The sequence below is a fragment of the Crotalus tigris genome, unplaced genomic scaffold (assembly GCF_016545835.1).
Source record: "Crotalus tigris isolate CLP2741 ecotype Arizona unplaced genomic scaffold, ASM1654583v1 scf7180000017564.2150845, whole genome shotgun sequence".
Taxonomy (NCBI): domain Eukaryota; kingdom Metazoa; phylum Chordata; class Lepidosauria; order Squamata; family Viperidae; genus Crotalus; species Crotalus tigris.
The window spans coordinates 797,230-824,026 of NW_024096475.1; the positions used below are offsets into that span (position 1 = coordinate 797,230).

The window sequence follows — 26,797 nt, forward strand, 5'->3', positions numbered from 1 at the left end:
TTAATAGGCTCGGTAGTAACTTGCTGTCCTTGAAAATACAGAGAGTCCTTACTTGGAGACAGAGAAACAACAAAGCATGAACTTCTCCAATGCCTGTTATTATAGAAACATTCATACTAGCTTCATCTTACAGCTAATGCATAAATATCCAGGGCGTAGGGGACAATTTTACATCTCCCTGCTGTTCTCAGATATTAACCTTGCTACAACATATAATGTTGTCAGGATCTGTACAGCAAGTCTTAAACTTTATCAGGTGTGCCATAAATAGTCTTAATGAGTATCTAATTTGGTCATTTTAGAAAGTTTTGTGTTATGTTGTGATAGATTTAGTCTGTATATTAACCTTCATGCTTTCTTACACCCATCTAATGCTCATACCCCTTTTTAAAGATTACTTTTAGATATTTTTTGTATATATAGCTTTGCTTATCTTTTATCTTTTAATTAATTTTAAACCTGGATGTATTTTTAAGCTTTTTAATTGACTGTATTCCTCCCTCCTTATGCTGGGCTTTGACCGTAATAAAGATTTGAGTGACTGACTGATCTATGATACCTTAAGATCTTTTAGAGATTCAGCCCTTTATATTCAATGAACAATTCAACTGTATATGAATTTAAATATCAAATGAAGATTGGCATTATTTGCATACCTGAAGTATGGAACAAAGAATTGGATTATTCAGAGTTGAAAAATCACTGGACCAAGGCTTTAAGAAATGTATAACTTACTTCTTATGGTTAAGAATGAAGTCAATTGATCAGAAATATTATGTTCTGTCTGTTGGGCTCCTATTTAAAAAATATGGGACATCAGCTTTTTTTGCACAGGCCCTATCCAGTCATAGCTTTGTTTTGGTTTCAGATTGTAGCATATATTAATACAATTTTGGGAAAAAATAAGGAAATAATGTAGTAAAATAATAATAATAAAATAAAAGTCCACCCGCCAGGACTGTACACCATCCAGAAAGAAGACAGTTGGATCTGATGAGTGACAAAGCCACTGTTCTGGAAGAAATCCAAAGCACCCAGAAGTTCACCCATAACATGATACTCAAAGATAAGCTGCTGAGAGAATGCATGAGGCAGCAGCAGACATGGAATGAAGATTAAGCAGAAGTGCCATCGCAAGACCCTGCATGGGATGTACATCAACAGATAGCTGAGGTGGCAGAAAGGACTGGAAAGGACTGGAAAGGACTGGACTAACTCAGAGGTCCCCAACCTTTTGGGCACCAGGGACCAGTTCCCTAGAGAGAGGTTTTTCCATGGACCAGAGAGTGTGTAGTTTTGTGTGTTGCCTGCATCCCATTGATGGGGCTTCTCTTGTTTCTCGGTACCGGTCCATGGACTGGGGTTGGGGATCCCTGGACTAAAAGACAGCTCTAGGACAATGATCATAGTAGCAGCAGAACAGGTAGTAAGCATCAGATTTATAGGAGCAGGGGGTCTACCACATACAATCATGTGTATTTGTTTCTAACTTTCTAACTTATCAGAAAATAAGCTGTCATTTTTAATGCTGGTATTTGTAGTCAGAAGTGATACTGGGAGCTATAAGGAAAGAGTCTGGGGGCCAAATGAGGCCCAGGGGCCAAAGGTTGCCTATTGTGTTCTAAAGACTCAGAGCAGCATTTATATCTCACAATAATCTAATTTCTTAAAGGCTACTGGATGCATTTATTATCTCACAAATATATTTTTTTGTTCTCTAATAGTTCAAATTATGGGAAACATAAGTTCCATTTGTTTACATTTACTACAAAAAACTAAGTCTTGCAGATGTATTTAATTTAAAGCTACTTGATGCAAACTTATAGAGATTTATATTGTGTTAATTTATGAAACACAGTACAGAAGGCTGAGAGTGATTTGCATCCCATTTCTTCCCACAATTTGCTGAAATATTCATTTCCAGGTTTTCCCACCCTTTATTCCCATATTTTCTTTAGCAATGCCACAGATGTTTGGGCAGCTTGTGCTAGAAGAGACTATTTTACCAGAAGTATATTTGTACATTTTATGGAATGTATTGTAGGTAATCTGCATGCCAGTTTAAATGACTGGCTGTTCATTAATACAATTAATGGCCTCTATGAATATTTATTCCTATTCAAGTTGAAGAATTGCTATGCATTACATCACTACAGCTTTGATACAGCTGTTCAGTCAGAAAAACCACACTTTGTCAACTGCATAAGCTTCACCAATAATACAGTTGTTGCCAGTGATGGATGATGAAAGCAAATAAACCACTAGATTTTATTTAATCATGACTTGATTTATGGCTACTATCTTCAGCTCCACAATATGTTTTAGAAGAGATAATCAATCATGTAGAAAAGCTGTTAATATTGTTAAAAATGTATCAACAATTTTAATGCACTGGGTACCTGGATACACAAATTAATAATTTCTTGTAGTTCTTCATAACTCATATTCACAGGAATGGAAAATTATTACATCATTTCTAGACCACCAGTATAATTTGCCCGTAATGGTGGTCTTTGTGTGGTCATTTGTGCAAATGCATATATGGGTCCTTTGATGCAGAAAGGAAGTTTAGGATTTGGAGTAGTGCTTAAAGGCCATCATTGGCTCCAGAAGTTGCTAAAGAGACATAGTTTCCACCTTCCTACTTGGTTGCTAAGTATGGATATATAAATCAATCAATAGCAGATTACAGTGATATAATAGAAGGTCAGATCTTGGCTCTATAAGTTACCAACTGAAGAACAATAGTTACAGCCAAGCGACCTACTGTCTGTATGATCATATGGGAGAAAGACAAATTAATTTACCAGAGGTGAGGCATTACCTTTAAATCATTATTGACCTGAACATATTCCATTTGAAATACATGTCCAATCAAGTTTGAATATCCAGAGCATAAAGCCTATCCAATCTCTATGACTCAAATATATAATAACCCAATACTTTGGTGTGGTTAAAGGGCTTAGTAGTGGCTTCAGTGATCCTGATAGATAGACGCTAGCAAATACAGATAATCCTTGACTTACAACAGTTCGTTTAGTGACATTGAAGTTACAATGGCACTGAAAAAAGTGGCTTATGACCATTTTTCATACTTATGACTGTTGCAGCATCCCCATGGTCACATGATCAAAATTCAGGTGCTTGGCAACTGACTTGTATTGATGATGGTTGCGGTGTCTCGGGGTCGTGTGATCCCCTTTTGCAACCTTCTGACAAGCAAAGTCAATGGGGAAGCCAGCTTCATTTAACAACCATGTTACTAACTTAACTGCAGTGACTCACTTAACAATTGTGGCAAAGAAAGGTCATAAAATGGGGCAAAATTCACTTAGCAAATGCCTCACGTAACAACAGAGATTTTGAGTTCAATTGTGGCCATAAGTCAGAGACTACTTGTATATCAGCTAAACGCATCAACAAAGTGCATGAGGCCAGGTGAAGCTCAGCAAGTTTGAGGGAAGCCAGCCCAGCCAGAGGAAGTAATTCTAAAATTGAACTGGGGATTTTTTTTTTTTTAAATGCACACATCATTCTTTTGTATTATTGCCAAGAAAAGTGTATGAATATGGTGAAAAAAGGAGACAAATTTGGGAGCTAAACGGTGAAAAGATATTTTTCTCGTTACTGGGAAAGAACATTGAACTTTTATAAATATATTTGGAAGTAAAGATGCAGTCAGACCAAAGCCACAGAAAAGGATTGTCTCTAATGGACTGTTGGACAACTGAGGGATATTTACCACAAACAAGGAATAACAGAATGGTTGAAACAAGCATTTTCTTCTGCTTACTGTTTACTATTCCTTTTCTATGCTCATTATAACTTGGAAGAGAACATTGTGTTGAGTACACATGTATGAAACACTAATACTATGATGTGCAGATTACATATTTTTCTTATCTGAGAGAAAAGAAGAAATATTTATAAGTAATCCTCACTTAACAACTGCCCTGTTTAGCAGCCAGTCCAAATCCAATGGCACTGAAAGAGTAAATTTATGTCAGTTGTCACAAGACTGTTGCAGATATATAAAAAAAAATGCTGATCACTGAGGGACAGTGACTGCAGAATCAAACATCAAGCCAACTATTTTTAACAACCCCAGGATTTACATTGTATAGTTTTGTCCTATCTTTAAAATGGATTTCTTGCTGCTTCTTTCCTGCCTTGAATGTGCAGGGCCTGTTCTGTGTTTTCAAAACAGTCCAATGTAGTCTCTGGTTCTTTATTTCTAGCACACTCAGCTTTTAGCACTTATGGAAATATTTTTATACTGGATAGTTTTTATTCCTTCAATCTGGTTTTAGCTAGGGCTCCCCTCCAGCCCCAGCTCCTAAGGGAGCACCGGGTGCTCTTCTGCCAAATAGTTTCTTAGTCTGAAGCAAGCAAAAGTCAAAGGGTGCACTCTGCCCACCTCCTTGCTGGCTTGGAGAACAGTTGCAGTGGAAGACATGGGGGGGGGGGCATGGTGCTCCTGAAGTCTGAAGGCTCCCTTCTCCCCTTCTTCTTTAAGCACACTCATGTCATCCCTTGCAGCCTAGAGGAGGCAAGGAAGACAAACTGTTGTTTCCATGGGAGAACATCATTTTCACCTCTTCCTACAAACAGAGCTCTTCTTGTTGCCCTTGCAAACCCCTTTCCCGCCACAGGAGAGTCCTTACTGGCAGATTTCTTCAGGAATTCCAGGACCTTGGAAGAATGGCAGGTCACAGATGTGGAGAAGGAGCACTGACTGAATGGTGGAGAATGGAAGGATTTATATTCTTTGCAGTCATCTGGTTGCTTAGCACTCTCTCTAAGATAGTCATTGAGGCCATTTGGAGGTTTATCTGTGCCCTCAAGGTCACCTGAATAATGTAAATGAGTATGGAGCCTTCTTGGAACTGCTGAAAGGACTGTGTTGTACACCGTAGATAGGTGGTGTCATATCCCACCTCCCTCTGTTGAGAGACAGTTGTTCAGTTTTAATGTAGATGGCCTCTTTGATCCCTCTTTCATATCAGTAGTCCTCTCTGTCCAGAATGTGGTTACTGTCTTCAAAAGAGTAGCCTTTGATTCTTGGATGTGATGACTCCCTCAGACATTTCCCCAGATACCTCTCTAGATGCCAGCTCAGGGGAGGATGAACCAGTTGCTGGAATATTAGGAGCTGAGTTGATTGATGGCTCCAAGCAGCTGTCTGTGAGGTATTTGGCTGAAGCACAGCTGCAGCAGAACAGTCCTGAGGCTTCAGGTGGGGAAAGTGTGCAGCTGTAGCTGGTCAGTGATGAGGAAGAGGAACTGCCTTCTACACCTGATCCAAGAATATGTAAGGCACAGAAAAGGCAGGAGCAGAGGTCAGCCAGATTACTCGCAAGGAGAAAGCCTCGCCCTTCTTGAGGGGCTGCTCTGGAAGCTGGCTATTTAGCATAGCAGACTGATGGAGGCGATGCTGAGAACAATGTGTTTATTTTCTAGCTGTGTCTTTTCTGATTGTGTGATTCTGCCTCACTTTGGATTGACACCATGCCTTGACTTGGATCGTGCCTTGGAAACTCTGGAATTTTCCTGCCTTGTGAACTCTCTCAGTTTGCCTGGTGGATTTATTTTGATTGAGCAATTTTCAAGTGCCTTGTAGACTCTTTAGTCATTGCTCTGTGGACTAGCATTGGTCTGCTTGTGGCTGGACTTAATTGGGACAGTTCTGAGTTTTTGGTGAAGGAAATTGCTGGGGAATATTAATAAAATCACTAAACCACAGTTATGTTTGTGTGTGAATAAGCAGGACAGCACACTGGATGAGAAGCGAAACGTCTTCAAAGAAAAACAAAGAAAGCCCAGTTGTTTTTTCATCCTACATTAAACCCCTAAGGATAATCTAAATCACTGATCTGACTCTTAAGGCTGAGTATGGCTTTGCCATTAGATTTCAAATGATGTAATGGCATACATTTCTGCCAACTTAAAGGACTGGTAAATAGCATGCTAACTTGACCATGAGGAAAAGCCCAAATGTCATACTGAATTTCAGAATTAGCAAAAATTACTATGAGAGTATGGGATCTGCAATGGATTAATTTCACGCGAATTAACAAAGGAAATCAGCAACGAGAGGCATGCAAGATGAAGATAGAACATACTTTCTTGTTAACTAATTCTGAACACAATGTGTGAACCACACATACAACAGAATGGAAATGTCATTTATAAAAATGTGAGATTAAGCTACAGCATTTTGAGATATGTGGCATGCCTTTCGTGTCACACATTTCCTTCCCCCCCATTGAGGCATGTTACAACCCAGAGAACAAATCGCAGCCAAAACCCAAACTATTATTCTGTCCTTTGCTAAATGGAGACATATGTCAAAAAGCAAAGCTTCAATTCTAATATTATAAGACTATTTAAACTTTCTTGGCCAATATATGTAACCAAAAGAATCTAGAAATCACGAATGGACCAATATGTGCCTTGTGATATAACTGGCAGCTGGAACTCCTAATTAACAGCTTCTATCTTTCAAAAGGTCAAATGGCAATAACCTTCTGATCTAGTAGCAAGATGCAACATTTTAGTTTTAAAATAGGATTTCTTTATTTTTTGTTTCTGTGTATTAATAGAATGCCATCTGTGTGGGGTGGCAGTGACTGCATTTCACCCGTTACAACTCTAGCACCAGATGGAAACTGGGTCAGTGTGGTAGAGCTGCATTTTGTACAGATTAGAGGGTTTTACAAAAGATTAGGCATTGGCAAAAATGACACATGGCAATCAAAATAATTTGATATAGCTAGAAACCTCATAACAGCAACACTAGGCTTAAACCAGGCAAACAGATCCTGATCAGCGGTACAGCTGATCAGCTGAAACCTTCAGAAACCAACCCATAAGCTCGGCGAACGAACCTTTATCCTCATCTTACACCTGAGCTACAGATATTCGCCACCACTGCAAACAACTGATTTGGTTTATCTTGCTTTTACTTGACCACAACCTCACTTTTACTGTTCAGATGGTTTAAGGAAGATTCTCCCCTCCATTTGGGGCAGGAATGCACAACTATGGCCCCTTTATGACCTATGGACTTCAACTCCCAGAATTCCTGAGCCAGCATAGCACTCTGAGAGTTGAAGTCCACAAGTCATAAAGGGGCCATAGTTGCCTACCCCCGCTTTGCAGAATAGCAAGGAAACAGTAAGCTAGATTTCAAAATACCTATGATGACATTCTATGAAAAATGACCTTTTGTCTGTTTCCTGTAAGAGTAGTCCATCATGTTCTTTTCCCTCTCTCTTCCGTTCCATCCCCTGCTTTATCTTTCAGCTTCACTTGCCTCCTGGGTCCCAGCTGAAAATGCTGAGGATTTTGTATTTTTCCTTTTTAAATTCAAAATTACACAGTTCCACCACCCTGAAAAATGTGCTCAGTTAACCTCATGGAAGATAAAGTACCTAGTAATTTCCAAAGTATGCAAGGGAGTCACAATTTGTTGTTAGTACAGGAAAGAAAGAAACAGCTGCTGGCACATTGAAACAGAGAAGCAAGCTCAGTGGTCTCTCTCATTTTAATCAATGCAGTTGCATCAAGATATTGAAACTGCCCTAGTTGGTAAGGGCTTAGGCCTAGATCAGTGATGGCAAACCTTTTAGAGACTGAGCGCCCAAAAATCAGCCTGCCCCTGCTCCACCCGCAAGGCCACCCACCGCCTCCACGGCCCGCTGTGGCAGATCGCCCAGGCGGCCCTGCAGCGCCATGGCGACCATGCCCTCCATCCGCAACCCGCAGCATGATCTGCATGCCACAGGGTGCGAGGGCAGAGTCCCTGCTACCCGGCTGCCATGTGCTTGGCTGCGCTGCTCTGCATGGGCCGTGCCTGGGGTGACTCTCCTCCGGGGGGACTGCTGGTGAGGAGGGGCTGTGGGGGGGGGGCTGGGGCAATGGCGTGCGTTCCCAAGAGAGGGCTCCGAGTGCTGCCTCTGGGCCGCGTGCCATAGATTTGCCACCACTGGCCTAGACTGAAAAAGGTGCCATCTGTGAATGCAGTGTGAATGGCTTGCAAATGCAATTGAAAACCTATTCCTATATCCTCACTCCTGCCCTCTTAATTTCTATAGTCTCTTCAGTGACAACGTACATAAGGGGCTTTACTTTATTTTTCCTAAGCAGTACCTTGACACGGCACAATTCTTACTCAAATACAGGTAGTTCTCGACTTACAATGGTTCATTTAGTGTCTGTTGTGTCCTGAGCCTGCAAAAGCAGACTCGGGATGTTGCAAAAGCTGCCCGGGACCAGACTGAGTGGCGCCAGCCTTGTGCACATGCACAGGGCGCAAAAACGCTCTGCTATTTGTTGCCATTGTGTCCGGGTCTCTGGGCAGATAAGAGAGAGGCCTGCATGCCGTTTGTGTTGTTGGGGTGTTGTTGTTAAACGAATAAAGAGCTGTTAACTGCACAATGAGCATCATTCGCCCACGAACGCAGGACTTAACAGTGTCCATTTGAAGATACAGTGACCCTAAAATTAAGGATGTATGACTGTTTTCACACTTATGACCCTGCAGCATTCCCATGGTCACGTGATCAAAATTCAGACATTTGGCAACTGACTCAGCCAGATGCACTCAAAAACTGTGTTGCTAACTTAACAACTGCAGTGATTCACTTAACAACTGTGGCTAGAAAGGTCGTAAAATGGGGCAAAATTTACTTGACAGTTGTCATGCTTAACAACAGACATTTTGGGCTTAATTGTGGTCATAGGTCGAGGACTACTTATACACACTTCAACTTGTTTACAAGGGGATGCAAACAAAAGCCCTCTGCTTGAGGGTTGTTAGAGAAAAAGCTTTCCAGTGTGCTCATTTTAGCCCTCAGAGAGGCAACCTGGTCACCCAAGTAAGCCTGAAAGGCTCAGCTCTAGCCCAGGGAAAGAAATAAGGTTATCTTAAACCAGCGGTTCTCAACCTATGGGTCGCGACCCCATTTGGGGTCGATCGACCATTTCACGGGGGTCACCAAGCAAGGCTGTCCACCATTTTTTCCCCTTTTCCGGCGGGTGCCTTACCTCCCTTGGGCTGGGCCAGCTGGTGGCACAGCCAGTGGTCGGCCTGCTCCGTCTCTGCCGCTTGCCAGCTACACCTCAGCCGGCGCAGGGGGCGGCACCACGCATGCGCAGCGCTCCCAGGCAGGGAAAGTCCTTGACTTACGACCAGTTGGATAGTCCTCGACTTACAACCGGTTTATCCTTGACTTACGACCGGCTTAGTCCTCGACTTACGACCGGTTGGGGGTCGCGGCATTAAAAAGGTTGAGAACCACTGTCTTAAGCCAATGAATGAGGCAACCAGAACATTTGAATACCTCTCAGGTTAACTTGGTCATGAGCATAAAAGTGCTGCCTATTGATTTATTGTAAGATAGCCAATCTAGAAGTTTGGAGAAGAGAAGAGAAAGACTCTGCTAAACATTGTACCATTCTAGTTTTCAGTGCACCTTAAAACTTGCATTCTTTTCTCTTCTCCATTTTTGTTGCCTGGATATACTTTTGATTTCACACACACACACACACACAAAACCCCTATATGTACTCCCAGATTTTTTTCACAAGCCCATCAAAATGGGCGGCTTCAGAAAGTCATCAGATTCCCAACTGGCCTTAAAAAGGGGATCTGCTTTGTCTGCTTGCTCCTGAAAATAAAGACTAGGTTTTTGTTGTTGCTCTAAGAAAAGTAACATTGGCATTTTGAATTCTTATTTTCCTGCTTCTGTCTCCAGTTAGCTGCTTTTTCTCTTTGAACCAACTAAATTTTTGCTTGTCACCTGTGTAATTGAACTTCCACCCTGAAGTTAGGCCTTTTCCCTCACGTGGCTTATTTCACCAGCATTTGTACAGTATTCTCAGTTCACATTGCACATTTATTTTATTTATTTGTTCAATTGTCTACTTTCTTAACACAAAAGTAATAGCATTAATAAAGTTAAATCTAAGATGTGATCTGGCTTTGGCCTCCATGAGGGATGGAGTTAAAAAGTCAAGCCGGAGCCATGACCACACAATCAAGGCCCCAATCAGTATGGAGTTGTTTTGCCATTACCTTCTTTAAGATAATTATGACTAAATTGGTTATTCTTAATATTTGCTTTATATTGTGTCAGGCTGCTTGAAGACAGTATATTTAGCCTTATATTTCAATGCTCACTAAATAGCTGATAGCTGTTTCTCATATCGCAAAAACCATTTACATCAAAATGGCCTACTTGACTTCACTGGCCCTCTTCTGGAAGAACTAACTGGTTGCAAGTATTGCTGCTTACATAAGAACAAAACATATTCAAAATGCATTAGGAAGATAGAAAGACAGATTCAAATGATCATTCTATTTCTTTTCTTGTCCAAACTGTGTTAAAAGGGGTTTAATCAACTCAGCTCAAAATACATGTTATTGATTCAGTTTGCCTACAAATCCAAAGCATAAATCCTCACGTTTGGATGTCACAAAGTAGGTTAGCCAAATGGATTAACATATAATCAAAATGCAAATGTAATTTTTTTCCTCTCAAGCCATATACTGGTAAACTAATTCCCTTTAACCCGTATACATTTTAATTGAATTGTAAGTGAGGAGGAAAAAGTAAAATTTGTCCCCTATGTACTAAAACCAGGGCCTCTTATACTTAATATTAATTTGATTAATATTTTAAAATAATTTTCTGTTTGTTCAATAGAGTCAGAACTCTAGAAAGTCAGGCTATACATACTTACAAAACCAACCTTAGTAGAAGACACACCATCCTGATTCTAAGGACAACATCAGAGTATATTTTTTAATTTGTTTGTGACGCAATTTTCCTCTCCAGACAATGAAACAAAGTCAGACCTACATCAGCAAATTTGCAGCCCCATTTTTCTTCAAATTAATCTGTCCCAGTGTGCAATATTCAGATGTACTAGGTGACCAGAATTCCCAGATCTATAATAGTTAAGACCGTTCATTAAGAATATGAAAAAGTCTATTTTCCCTATTAAAAGGTTTTTCATGCACAATCACAAACTTTTACACCAAGGATAAGTGCCAGAATCTCTGACCGAGAACATATGAGATAAAGATACCACTGAGAGCATTTCCCTTACTAATTGCCTCATGATTGGGATTACTTTTCTGGGTTTTTTTCCCCTTCCCCTTCCCATTCCCATCCTCCTCTTCCTTTTCTATCTTGTTCTCTTTCTTCTTGTGTGTGTGTGGTAGTGATGACTTTGTACATCAGTATTTTATATTGGAATGATACTAAACAAGCCAATGAACTTCATACATCCAGAAGAGGGGAGGAAAGGAGTTTTCTGAGGAAATTTTTGAGTATGCTTGATCTCTGTGGTTTCTTCTTTTTAGAAGTAATATAAAACAATTTCAATATTATGAGGAACTCTATTGTGTGAAAAGCCATCTATAAAACAGTATCTGATCTGATCTCATCCTTAATTCACATTGGTAAAGTAAAGACAGGGTTGTAATCATTTCCAAGTTGTTATGCAAATGTGTATGGGTATTTTTAATATGTTTTGTCACCTCTTTAAAAGCTGTAATTTAAGAATTTTTAGAAATTAGAGAGACTCTTTGAAAAACATGTTTCAGTCTCCTGGCACAAGGGGGTTCATTTGCCCTGGGCTTCAAAATGAAAGGTGGGGGCTCACCTTTAAATTCTTGATAACTTATTTTATTTAAAAGATTTATATTATGTGTCACTTCTTTTGTGCCTTGCATTATTTTTGTTTGTTATTTAGCCATCTCTTATGCTGGATGTGACAACCATTGGATCCATTTCATGATAAGATGGCTTCTGAGCACTAACCATTCATAATAGTAATTCGATTAAAATTACAATTATGAGAATAAAAACTAACACAATAATAAAAAGAAAAGAAAGAAAGAAAAAACAAGAATATAGTAAAGGAAAAGAAAAGACATATATAAAGAAATTACTTCCCTCTTCATCACAACCACAATATTAGTAACATCACCTTCTCTTAAAGTACAATAATCTCTTCTTCTCTTATCCCATTTCTTATCTATAAATAAATCCTTAAAGCCTCCTCATTTTAGTTCTGATGTTAGAAAAAGTCCATTAAGGGTTACTAGAGATAATGTAACCTGTTTAAACCTTGATCAAATAAGCCGACTTTATATTCCTTTCTTTTGCTTTTAGTAATCTTAAACTTTAGGCCCTTCAGATAATATCCTCAGACTTGATTACTTTTCATTTTTTCTTTATCTCTTCTCAGAAAGTTCTTCAGAGTTTAACGACATCATGGTTAGATTAACAGGTTTTGAAATAGTGAAAAAAGGTTAAATATTTAGGAGTTTATTTAACATCTTCTAATGCTAAATTGTATAAAAATAATTATGAGACATTATGGATAAAAGTGCAAAAAGACTTAAATAATTGAAAAAATTACAATTATCTTTGTTGGGAAGAATTTCGGCAGTTAAAATGAATATTCTTCCAAAGTTTCTTTTTTTATTTCAAATGATACCTATTTTGAAAAAAGATGCTAATCTGGAGGAATGGCAGAAGGGGATTAATAAGTTTATTTGGGCAGGGAAAAAGCCGAGAGTTAAATTCAAAATTATGCAGGATACACGGGAAAGAGGTGGATTGAAGGCACCTAATTTAAAATTGTACTATGATGCGATGGCTTTAATATTGATTAGTGATTGGCTCAACTTAACAAATAAAAATATTTTTTCTCTAGAGGGATGGGATTTATTATATGGATGGCACGCGTATTTGATTTATGATAAAAAGGTTGATCAGGTTTTTAAAACCCATATTTTGAGAAGTGCCTTGTTCCGTGTCTGGAAGAAATATTATTATAGGTTAAATTATAAAATCCCAATTTGGGGGATTCCAGGACACATGATCGAGGGAGTATCTAGGGGAGTAAATTTGGATAAGATCTCTTATAAGGAATTACTTAGTTTGGTTGGGCAGTATTGGCAATTAAAGCCTTTAACTGAGTTGAAGCAAGAAAATATTGTATATTCTTGGTTTTATTATAACCAATTGTTATTGAGGTGGAGTATAGATCAAAAGGTTGGAATTACTTTAGAGGATGTGAATTTGGTAAAACAGATTAAAGATCAAAGTCGAGCTCATATAAAAAGAATTTATAATGTTTTAATAGAATTGGATTCTGAAACAGAGTTGGTTAAAGATTGCATGATCAAATGGGCGCAAAATATTCAAGAGCCGATTTTATTGGATACATGGGAGACAATTTGGCTTAGAAATGTAAAATTTACTCAAGCGCAAAATTTGAGAGAAATTTTTTATAAAATGTTTTATAGATGGCATTTGGATCCCCAAAAGTTGTCCCGCATGTATCCGAATTTACAGCCTAAATGTTGGAGATGTGGAAACTTAGATGCAACCTATTTCCATATTTGGTGGACTTGTGGAGATATTAAAGCTTTTTGGATTAAGATTTGGTGGAATATTCAAAAGATTTTTAAGAAAAAGATAAAGTTTACTCCGCAATTATTTTTGTTGGGTATTATTGTAGAGTATACCCAACAAACTAATTTAAAGAAACTAATTTGATGTTGAACCTTATAACAGCTGCAAGATTATTGGTGGGGCAATATTGGAAGAAAAATTTGTTGCCTACTTTGGAAGAATGGATACTTAAAGTGTCTAATTTAGCAGATATGGCGAAGATCTCCGCCTATTTGAAGGACCATTCACAAGAAAGATTTATTATGGTTTGGAGAAGATGGATTGATTATATTCAGAAGAAATATGAAATTGAAAAGTATTATCTTGCTTTTGAGTAGATTTTAGATAATTATTAATAGTTTTAATTATATTATTATTTTTGACTTAATTTGTTAATATTTGTATTGAAAAGGAGTTAAAGTGTGTTATGGTTTTGATTGATAGTATAGTTGGTTTATGTTAGTTGGATTATATTTGTTTATTTTGTTTTACCCTGTAATCAGCTCTGGGAAGTGGGGGAGGGGGATGGGGTGGGGGGGTTTATATTGTAATAAATTTATAAAACTTTTAATAAAAAAAAGACTGTTTTGTAAATCCACCCCAATAAAATTATCCAGGTCAGTCTTTTATGTTATTTGTATATCCCTTATATAAACCATTATTAAAACATCAGCTGGTTCCTTTCTATGTTCAGTGTAACATCTTTTTCCCTGTTATTCATGTACTCTGTCATTTTAAAATCTATTTTCAGATGAGTCTCAGTGTTGTCCAGTAAAATTTGTTCTTCCATAACATCTTTTAAACATTGTATGTTTATAGAGGCAGACATCTTAGAACTAACTTCTGAATCCATTGCTCAAAAATATATTTCAATATGTCTAATGTTAACATATTTTGCTTCATTTTGTATCTGTAAGTCAAATTTAAATATTCTTTTTCTTTAATTGTAGTCTTTAGTTCCATTTAGTTCCCTCTACTGTCCAATTTTTAAAGTTTTACATTATTATTTTTTAAAGAATTCAAAACAAAAAGACTTTCACATGGGATGGTTTTGTATAATTAATTCTAAAATCTTGTTTCAAATTTATCTGGACTCAGTCCATTTGTAACTTTCCAAAATCAAAGTTCTAATTACCCTTTTGCTGTTTATTTTAAAAACTTTTTTTAAAAAAAAAAAGTCCAAATTTGTATTTAAAATTTCTTTCACTAAGGATTGAAGGAAACTCATCTGGTGTTTTCAGACTGATCCAAAAATTCGTATTAACTGGAAAGCAGTTAACAAGCAATTTCTGAAAGAGATTAGAAAATAAAGTATGTAAACTTAGTGTCTCTTCAAAGACACCAACTGTGGTTTGAACAAGATGGTTATTCTCTTGTCTCCCAGATCTCTAAACTCACCTGAGATCACTCTCTTGTGGTCTCTTTATGAAGAACAATTGTCTGAAATACTTGTGGGCAATCTCAGTTCTGACCTTGTCCAGAGAGGAGTTATCAAAGAGCTGGATGACTCGTTAGCTCTTCATTTCATTTTGATCATTGGCCCCACTTTTCACAGAGCCATTTTCAGTCCACTGTTTTTTCCCCTGGGTACAAAGTTTGTGATATCGTCTGAAGATATTGTAGTCATTCACGTATAGTATAAACACTGCACTCCCTTTCTCTGTTCTACTACCGTATGCAGTCTAGAGCATTTAAAGAAGATTTTTCTTCTTATCTTGGCATGACAAGTATGCCAAACATGTACCGGTATTTGAAACTATGTACATTCAGATATTTCTTGCTGGTGTTCCAATATTATAAAATGACTGTCAGAGCCCCCTTGGATGTGTATGCAGCACCATATCTTGTCTCTTACAACAAATTATTAAGGCAACACATGACTCAGTCTACCACAAAGGAAGTGGTCTAGTGATAATCATACAAGCTCTCATTATCAGTACAATAACATTATCATACCCTTTATGCAACAAAAAGCTTATTCGGGGAGGGGAAATGACATGAATACTAGTTGCCTAGTAACTTTACAAACATTCTTTATCACTTTGAAGTGTAGTTGGGAAGATGTGTCTAACTCTCTGCTACTCAACTGTAGAATCCTCTTTGCCTTCATTAGCGGACTCATGCCAACATGAAAGCACCTGACCCTATCAAAAGAGGTTCCATGGCATCCTGAAATTGTCTCATTTCAAGCTGAACTATATGTGCTAGTAGACTTAATAACACTTATTCACAACTGGACAAGGGAACTGAAAGCATTAGAAATCAGAAACATTATTGTTCTAGGGATGAGGCTAAAATTGGGTTAAAAGACGCATGCAAAAACATGCCTGTTTGTGGGCCATGACTGATAGAGCAATTGTTTCCTACTCTTCATGTAATCTTCATTGCAATGTTTCTTCCCATAATGATATCTGAAAGGGTGTCCTAACATCCTAGCGGAAGATGGTGACTGTAATTCTACATTTGAAATCCTGTCCTTTCCAGAATGCATGGAAAGAAGGAGTGGACTTCAGTTGCATGGCTGTGACCATCATCTTGACATCCCTGGACATTCTTGTCTTCTAATAAAAAAATAAGAAGCTGGACAATTTTGCTATAAAAGCAGCCCAAAAGCCATAAGGTGGTGTTATTAAACCTGTTCCCCCATTTATGTTTGTGATATGAAACAAAGTGTGTATTAAAATCCAACAAGTACTGTAACAATCCTGTTGGGTGCTTTGATTTGTACTTTCTCCATTACACTTTTTTTTTTTCATTATGTACATGGGAGACTTGTAAATGCTCTAATATTTTGTCTATCTTTGGAAGTTGAAGCTGACAGTCCCAAAGCACTGTGGGGTCTTTTATTGCCTGCCTACTTGATAGTTTTCAAACAGACAGCATGTAACTTTCAAATGTTATCTGCATGAATAATTTGAAATACAAGCCTTTTGTACCCTTTTAATAGCATTTTTTTAAACTGACAGTTCTAAAATTTTATGATTATGGAGGAAAAAAGTACTTTCCTCAACTGCCTAGGCTCTATGGCTGACAGATAAGATAACAAACAAAGAAATACAAAGGAATATTTTATTCTTTTCAGCCTTGTGATTATTTAATATTAGTCAAGCAGAATATCAGTGGCTATCTAAAGTATACAAAACTCAATTGTTGATGTTAATATTTTGAAACATTCTGCAATACACAGTGTGCCTTTAAACCTTTAAGCTTTCAGATAAATTAATCCCTTTTGAATAAACATTTCACATCTGATGATTTGCAGTATATATTTTTCAACATATACTAATATTTCAAGAACTGTTGAATTTTAAGAAAAGTTTATCCATCCTTGAAACTCACTACACATGTCACTGATTATTTAATATTCTATGTAATTTGAGATTACATGAAATATTATGCCCTCACATGAATATAATAATCCATTTTTTAAACAGGCGGTCCTTTGAATCGTAACCTCTTACACAAATCATCTCACTCCCTACAAATCCCAAGAAGCATTGCTCCACTCTGAGTCAGAACATGAACTGTTTTCATGTGATCTTCTGAAAACCATTTGGCTTCCACATGATTTGATCAAAGATGAAAAACAATTAACTTTGGAGTGAGTATTCTTTATGAGAGAGAATTGGGAAGCCATACTTTTCTTTCATTCCCATTCTATCTCAGTTAAATAATGTCAGTCAAAATATATGCCTGCAATATGAATGGATATCAACTGGGGTCACCCCAATATTAATGAGCCCCTAGTTATCAATCAACTAATAATTAAGAACTCTGACGAAAAAAGTTCCTAGATACACAGAACTTATAAGTGTGTTAAGCTGCACATACAGTGACAAACATTTGCAGGGACTCTGACTCCATAATTACAAACCTCTAAATACACACCAGGTATGATGTAGAAGAATTTCTATCACAAGCTGCCCTGGAAACAAATTTAGGATTCTTACTCTTGCCACCTTTCACACAAAATGCTATTAACCAGTAAGCTCCATTAGTGTCCTTCCTCCCAAACTCATTAATTAATTAATTGGTTTAGAGAAAGAATGGGTCGCTGAAAATGGTATGCAAACCCCAGTTTTTACAGGAAAAAAAGAGAACTTTTGTAGCATTTTTTTAAAACTGTGGCAGAGAAATTGCATATCAAAGAATGAAAGCAAAATGATTTTTCATTGAACGAGAGCTCTTGAGCAATTGACATTAACAATTATGTTAATTAGCTGAAGATATGTCGAAAGCCTCCATATGTTCTCAGACATTGCAAACATGAATGAATATGAAATTTTCGGCAATGTTTTTAATGTGTACAAAAACATCAGACTGGAATACTGCTCTACTAACATAGGCAATAAAACATGATAATGTAATATCTAACAGGCACATACTTGTCTAAACCTATGCATTGTCCAGTGCTAACTTATATTCTTCGATATTAATCATAAACCTGGAAAGTCCCTGTAGGCCATCTAGACTAACCATCTGAACAGTGTAGTACAGTGATGGCGAACCTATGGCACGGGTGTCAGAGGTGGCACTCGGAGCCCTCTCTGTGGGCATATGTGCCATTGCCCCAGCTTTGTCTCCCCCAGTGACCCCTCCTCTCCAGCAGCCCCCCTGAAGGAGAGTTGCCCCTGAGCGTGGCCCACATGTAGCAGCGCAGCCAAGGACATGGCAGCCAGGCATAATAGACAAGACTCTGCCCTTACACCCCATCATGCACAGTTGATGCTGCAGGGCATGGGCAAAGGGCATGACCGCCATAGCGCTGCTGGGCTGCCTGGGCGATCTGCGCTGGGCCCTGGAGGCAGTGAGTGGCCCTGCAGGCAGGTGGGGCAGGGGATGGGGGGCAGAGCAGGGGCGGGACAGGGGGTTGAGAAGGGTGGGGCCAGTTTGGGGGCATTTGGTCTCTAAAAGGTTCACCATCACTGGTGTAGTTAATCTAAAGCCAAAGTTTCAGTAGTGCATAGCTGTGAATTCTCAACTTGTATTCCTGTGAAAAAGATCTTCTAGTATTCTAGAAAAAGGGATCTTCTTCTACTCATCTTCTAGTAAAAGATTCCGCCATCAAACTCTTCTTGCCATCAAGAGATTTCTGCTAAAAAAAATTATCCAAACTATAACTCATCGTGTTTTATGTCTTCCCCTGACTAAAGATACTGAATTCTTCTTCAATTTTTTTCCCCATAGCACTTGTTTTCTATAGCCTTAGGTGTACTGGATGAAAGTGCTATACTTGAAAAAACATTCACATTTTATGCAACAGCACAGGATAAATATTCTGATAATCAACTGTTCTATCATATAGCCCACTGGAAACCAGTTTGCTAAAAAGAATATTAGATGAAACTAGGCAATCCATGCTCTATTGGATCATTGTTTCAGAAATATTTCCTTACCTAAACAGAGAATTAGAAGGACCACAGTGACAGCAGCAGGGATTTCCAACTTCCTACTGGCTTCCCCATTGAGTTTCCTTGCGATAATCTGACAAGAAGCATGGGTAATCCATCCATCCTTCCTTCCTTCCTTCCTTCCTTCCTTCCTTCCTTCCTTCCTTCCTTCCTTCCTTCCTTCCTTCCTTCCTTCCTTCTTTCCTTCACTCCCCTTCCTTCCCCTCCCCTCCCTTCCATTCCCTTCCCTTCCCAGCAGGCAGATAACTGGCTTTTGCTGGGTGTGGGAGTAAGTGAGGAATTGTGTGGAAGGCTGGGAAACTGCTATAGAACATTGAAAATGAAGCTTATATGACCACAGCAGTTCAGCAGCACATCAGCAACTAATAAAAATGAAGCAGCCACAACTTCCTCAAATTTCATCCCTTCAGAAGTCATGGGGTCCCTGATTTTGGACACATTCTGTAAGCTAACTCATTTGAGATAGCTTGCTTCAAAAGTTGTTGCCCTATGATGCACTGTGTCATCTAGTTAAAGGTCATGATGAGAGTTTTAGTGCTATATAGATTCTCATTTGCTTTGCTGATACCAACTAAATTGCATTCACAACACTTCCCAAATTTATTAAAGCAGTAACCCAATTTAAAAAAATTAGATAAAATCTGCACAACACAAGAATTTGTTCTTGAGAAATCCATGCTAGCTTCTACTAATTGCTGCACTATTTGAAGCTAACTTAGCAATTTGGTGTAGATCGTTACAAAAGTACTTGGAGTTGCCTAATCAGATACCATATTTTTCCATCTATAAGACGTACCTTTGTATAAGGCATGCGAGTTTCTCTGTGCTGATCAGCTGTTCGGCAGAGCGCTGAACCACTGAGCTGGCAAATCCGGAAGTTTGGCCAACCAACAATCTTGCCCCCTCTGCCTTCGCGTTAGTGGCAAGTTCACAGGGGCTTGATACCTGCACCAGGCGGCATGGCAACCCACACAGGCATGCCCTGGGCTGCGGAGGTTACCATTATTTTTCCGTGTATAAGACGCTGCACTTGTATAAGATACACCTGATTTTTGCACAGGGTGTTTGTAGAAAAAAATAGCGTCTTATACACGGAAAAATACGGTATTTTAAATGTCGGGTTCCTCTGAAGTTATCTTCGCATGAGTTATTCTATAGCTACTATCATTTTCTTTAAAACAAGATGCCTTTTATTTTGATTTGGGTGGCCAAGAAAATGTTAGTATCTGTTTAGATACCACATTATCCAAGAAGATAGAGAATAATTTGAAACTTATCTTAGTGTCTCCTTTTTCCTTACAATGTAATTGATTTTGGCTTTGCTCTTTGCAATATAGATTCTTTGGCTCTTTTAGACCAATTTGATTTTGCCTATGACTGCACTGATGAATGCATTTATTACTTTACCTCTTTGCTTACCGTGATAGTACAGAAAATTCCAGTAAGTAATAGTTGAAGGAATTGTATACACAGAAGTTCCATAAGAGAGGGGTGGGGTGGGAAATGATAGGTTCATTCTCATGAAATACTTAAAAGCCAGAGACACAAAAAGGGTAAATGCCTGCCTGGGCAGGGTAAGGTCTCATTTTTATTGTTACGCATATTTTTTTTCTATGTAGAAGAAAATTTTCTGGAAAAATTACTCGTCAGGGGATGATTGTGAGTGACTTTGCAGGAAAACAGTTTGCTTTTTAAATCCTAACTTTGACATCATCTGGCTCCTTGGGTAGGATTAGTATTGATCCAGTCAATCATAGTTCAAGAAACCTGAAGCTTTTAACCCAGTTTTGGACTTACATAACAACATGTTATTGGGTGTAACTTAACAATTGAATCAGTAGAAACTAAGCTGATATTCATCCATTCACAAATTAGATTTTCTATTTTTATTTTTATTTCTGATGTTCATCCGTTGAGGGTTTTTTTTTTTAAGATCATGTCCTTTGAAAAATTCTGCTTGTAATTCATGCTCAAATCCTATGCTGGCAGTTGTATGAAGAAAACTGTTCATATCTGTGGTACATTTGATACTTGCTGATCCTGTTATTTGAAAAACCTTCGTGGTCATTTTGACTACAAACATGCTGTCATTTCCCCTTTTCAAACTACATAAAGGGTAGACAAAAAGATCGTAGACTTCCCTCAATAAGGAGGAAGTGGTGTCATCTCTTCAAACGCCAATAAGGAGCAGATTTGGTTTTTGATAGGAATTGTAGGCTGATTAACATCTGAATCTTGGTAAGGAAAAAGCAGTACAGTATCAGATACCATGAAGGAAAAGCTTTTCAATGGATCAAACACTCAAAAAATGCCATTTAATTTTCAGAACTGAAACAGTATAAGGGAGTTTTTGGTACTGTGTTGTAGAAGTGACATGAAGACAGAGATGAAAGCAGTAAAATCCAGGTCCCAGTTTGAAGATGGAGGACTTCTTGAGATGGGAAGAACAATGCTGATTCTTCAGAGATCAATGAAGCAGAAATAGTCCTTCCTTTGAGCATTTTTGTCTTGAAAATGACAATATCCATGATCACAACACGAAGGCTGTATGTCCTACAATTAAACTATGGGGCGACTGCTATTCACTGATGACTTAATTATATTAAGCACTAGCAGATACAACTGTGCCATTTTTAGTGTGACACCATTTGATTGCTTAATACACAGCAGCACTCAGAGCAGTTATGAAATACAGTACTTCCCTTCTTACAGAAAAAAATGCTTACTATTCTAAAAAATATGTCAAATATTTTTCAACCTTTTTTTCCAAAAAAGAGTAGCACGTTTACCATTTCTGAATTCTTTTAAGAATAGAACTTTGGGGGGGGGGAATGTGTGTCAGCCCTATGAGTAAACCTATAATACCAGTCTATAACAGTGATTTCAATAATGAATCTTCCCAAAGTAAAATAATACTTTCCATGAAGAAATGGGTGTTAAAAAGGAATGAAAAGAAAACTCAGGAAGTACCGTATGAATTCTATCAATCCTTCCTCAGAATTTCATTATAACCACCAGATGTTTGCTGAAACAATAGAAAGATTATTGAGATGATGCTGGCATAAAAAGGCATTTAAAATTTGTTAAGGCTCTGGAAAACCAAGTATATGCCTGAAATTTGAAAAAGATGTAGAATTTTTGACACTACTCCAGGTGAAACAAATTCTCAAGAAATCCTCTTCATTCAATGAGATGAGCTTACCAAGTAAACAGTCATTTCTGGCTAAAGCTCACTAGCAACAGCTGTGAATTCTACTGATAAACAGATTTGTTTTCTGCTTGTCAGTGAGCTCCTGGAACAGATGCAAAACTAAAAAAAAAAAGGTAATTGAAACATGGAAGGAAATGCACCAGGTTGAAAAACTGTAGAGGTTGCTTATTGCAGTAGTTCCTGTAATTCCAAATTGTTTCTTATTGTCTCATATATGGCCTTCTCCTTATCCTATAACTTTACACAATTTTCTACTATTTCCTTATATCTTCATTAAAAAGAATACAATAAATAAATAAGTGTTGATTCAAAATGACCTTTTCCTTTTGGGAGCCTATTAATATTTATAATAAAGCAATGGTTCTCAACCTATGGGTCGGGACCCCATTTGGGGTCGAACGACCATTTCACAGGGGTTGCCAAACAACGCAGTCCGCCATTTTTCCCCGCTTTTCCTTAGTTGTGCTACTCCCTTTTATTCTATTGGCTTTGGAAAGCCAATAGAATAGACTCTCTTGAATAGAGTCTAATTCTATTGGCTTTCAAAAGCCAATAGGAATTGTCCAGGCTGTCTCTGCCCTGCTGAGCCCGCCAAAAGTCCCATTCTGCAAACAGTGCTGCACCAGTTGAGTAGTCCTCGACTTACAACCGGTTGAGTAGTCCCCGACTTACGACCGGTTGGGGGTTGCGGCATTAAAAAGATTGAGAACCACTGTAATAAAGGAAGAACTTAAACACAAACTTGCAAGACAGTTGCTTCAGGTGCACTTATCTAGAAATACACTGGTATTTTAAAATGCCATCTTAGGGAGACTTACTTAGCAAATAAACTATCAAGAAAAAATGATAGAAAGACAATTACTAGGTGAGCCACTCAAAAATCAAAAACATAGTTAGCATAGTGAAGGATCCTTATAGATATAGGAGTAACACTCTTCTAGAGGAGCACGCAACCTGTTTTTAAACACATTTAGTGGCCTTTTGAAAAAGTGCTAGACCCTTTTGAAAAAGAGTGCTAGATTCTGCCTGTTATTTGTTGTTGGGTTTGACACCAATGAACACTTTACATATTTTCTGTTGCTTCTTTCTGTCAAGGAATTTCACAGCCATACATTTTACTATTTTCATTTCTTTAGGAGAGGGCTGCCATTTTGCCTACTCTGCATGTTCAGTGTTATTCCTGGGTGCTGTGGGGAACAATCACTTGCTGTCAGCATTTTCATTCTCTTGCAGACTTTATCTATTGGGGATATATGAAGCCTGTGTGAAGGCTTTCTCAAGTTGAGGGAATTGCAAGATGCACAAATGTGTGTAATCAAATGACATGCAGATGAAATAAATAAGTCAAGCTCAACTAGATGGGTATATCATGCTGTTTTCTTGGCAATAACATGTATTTTGCTCCCACCCCAACCCTAATCCTAACCCTAGCCCGCACTGTACCCTGGTGCCTACTGGTGGTATTGCATCCAAGCATTCTCCAAGTCTGACCCAACCAGGTAAACCAAATACTATCATCTATGTATAGGTGTTTTACAGTTTATTTAATTATAGACAGATTGAGGCAAAACCTTAATGGTGATTACATTGTCAATAGGTTCTTCTGAAATTTTATTGCTTAATACATTCTTTGCCTGCTGTTCAGAATCTAGGATGGTATCCTACCTTGGGTCTAGGTCGGGGTAGGCAACCTTGGCTCTTTTATGACTCGTGGACTTCAACTCCCAGAATTCCTGAGCCAGCCATCCTGAGGGGAAAGGGAGAGGTTTCCATGCTGAACTATGCTGGCTCAGGAATTCTGGGAGTTGAAGTCCACAAGTCATACAAGAGCCAAGGTTACCTACCCCTGGTCTAGGTCTAGTAGAAGACTTCCAAGGTCCCTTCCTGTCCTATGATTCTAAGAATTTTGCCTGGCTGACATGTCAAATATGCATCAAGTGAGAGGAAGAGCCCCAATGTTCCTCACAATTAATATACCATCCTGGGTCTTGTGGGCTGCTTCAGAATATGGTCCTTGAAGAATGCTAAAGCCATGTTCAAAAAACAATCAAACTAACAGATGGATCTGGAGCTTAGTATGAAGCGTGATCACTTCACATTTTCTACCATGCCACCAACCTATGCTTTGGCTCTTATCCAAACAATCTCTAGATTGTTGGTCATAAATAGCTGGAGGGTCATGGAAGTGCTGTAGAGAGCCTGAAAAGCTGCTTAAGTTCTATTCCAGGCACTCACAATCTCCCACTCAACCTATAGTAAGTACCCTAAGAAAAGAGTTTGTTGGTTGTTTTTCCTAACTTGGGCTTATTTCCAGGTAATAATGGTGAAAAATAAATAAGTAGATGCATATGATTATGCAGATTAGTATGTCATGGACAAAATTAGTATGATATGTTTACTTTATGCTACTATTTACATAGAGTAAATCTGGTGTCCACAGGGAAATGACAAGTGGTAGAGTTCAGAAATATTATTCATTAGAGGTGCGAGAAGGATTGGCAGAGCTGGGGATGAGTTAAAAAAAAGGATCAGCCTAGAATCGTTACATAGTCACAAAGCTCAACCTCCACCCCCTTAACTGCCATTACCCTGATCTAACTATAAACAGGTTAGTTGACAAGATTCCTGTGTAAAGGCTTTCAGCAATAAACTGAATCGTCACATGTGGATTTGATCTTTCATGCCTGACAATAGCACCTACAGATAATGGTTTTGGAAAAGGCTTTCCCTGTTTTTATTAATATAATTACTTTCTTTAAAAAAATATCTACTCCCATATTGTTGCTCTCTAAGAATATTTCTGATAAGCCAGAAGGCTAATAAGAATTAGGTGAATTTCTTAGTGTCACCCAGATTAAAAATCCCATAACAGCCTTCATAGCATGCACCAGTCTTCTTTTTAATTCAATACTCTTTGCATTTAGGAAAGAACTTAAAGTGGAGAGCACTTTCTCCATTTGTCAAAAATCAAAGAATCATAGGGCTGGTTGGGAACTTGGAAGGTCTTCTAATCCAACCTTCTACTTCTAGTATAAAGTACCCAAACACAAATACAGAATGCTCTATCAGGTCTCCAATGGCCTCAGTTAAATACTGGAATAAAAGGAGTTGTCTATAGAATTTTCTTTTTAAAATGGTAACCCAATCCATAAAAGAAACAGTTAGGAACATTAACTCTCCAAAATAGCTCAGATCTTGGCTTTCTTCCCTGTCTGGGTCATTGTAGTAAAAGAAAACACCTCCCTCTGGTGGCAGAGGGCAGAAAGCTCATGTTTTGTGTTCTGTTTGAAATATACAGTATGCTTGCAAAAATGTTTGAAACTAGCAGTTGCATGATCCAGATTATCAGATTGGGAAAGATCACACAACCATAGCAGGCAATCAACAGATTGTGCTAGCTAAAAAATACCTTCATCCAATCCCACATAATTTTCCCCTTCCATTTATGAAACTTTCAGATTAGCCCTAACATCTCATTTCAGAGAACAGGTCTACCTGTCAGAGGTCCTTGCCACACCCCTGGCTCCAACAAAAAACAAATCGTTGAGTTCACAGGTGGTCAGTTTATTTACGGTACACCCTGGCATGCAGTATTCAAACAAACAGCAAACAAAGTCAGCGCTGGGAACAACCGCCTCCCAGGGCTCTAAATAGACGCCTCCTGGCCGGCCCCATCCACCTAGCCAGCATCCAGCGTGAGCGCCGGTATGGCAGCAAGGCAAGGAAATGAGGCAGGATTTCAGCTCTCTGCCGTTTTCCGCACCACTCAGCTGCTCAGTGGGACAGCCTCACGGCTGCGTTCCACAGGGTCCCCCTTCCAGCATACAGGTACAAGGGAGGGAAAGGCTGTCACTGCCATCTCTGCTGCTGGTCCCATCCGCTGCCTCCGGATGCCTCCATCCGAAGATCTTGTCCCCTCCTCCACCCTCCCATTAGTGGCAAGCCCACAGGGGCTTGACACTACCATTATCTGGACAATCAGCAGCAATGCCTCCATTAAAGCATTAGGTCAACTGAACTTGACACATCTTCCAGTTTGTATTTATTGTATTGCTTCCACCTTATCTTCACACCATCATTTGCCCCCTCTACTCTAAACACTAAGTGATTGGATAACAATAGTGAGTTACACTGCAGATATGTCAGGTACAGTAGTCACAGCTATGAGTTCCTGGATTTCTCAATTATTTTCTATCACATAACAGAGCTAGTACATAGTGCTTTATATTCTTCAGCCTGGTGGTCTCTAGATATGTCGGATCACAATCCATAATGAACATGAAATAATATGTTGCCTAGGTAGCTGTAGAATAAGTCATTTAGAGAGCAGTGGACTGGGGAGAATGGGCTAGAAATGTCTTTTTTAAAAATAAGTAATCTCAGTTGAGTGGGACAATACCCCCATCTTCCATTGTCTCTCTTACAGATGATTTTTTTCTTTTTAAGGATCTAAAATCTCCTACACCATTATGAGCTACCACACCCCAATGCCTAAAGCATTCACCAGATTTACAACAATTATCAACTTGCAAACTTCAGACATTTGCTATTCTATTTATATATTGCATTGGCTACCAAATCATCTGTAAATTAACACTTGGAATCATGCTCAAAGCTAATATGCAAAGCGTTTAATCATTAACCTATTGAACCATTTACCACTCTTTGTACTGAATGCAATTAAGACACAGTGGGGGTTA

At 38.5% G+C, this 26,797-nt stretch overlaps 1 protein-coding gene across 1 annotated transcript in view; it reads right to left on the reverse strand.

Annotated features, from left to right (window-relative positions):
* The window catches only part of ATXN1 (ataxin 1), a 349,242-nt gene that overhangs the window by 270,559 nt on the left and 51,886 nt on the right, over positions 1-26,797 (reverse strand). The window lies entirely within an intron of this gene.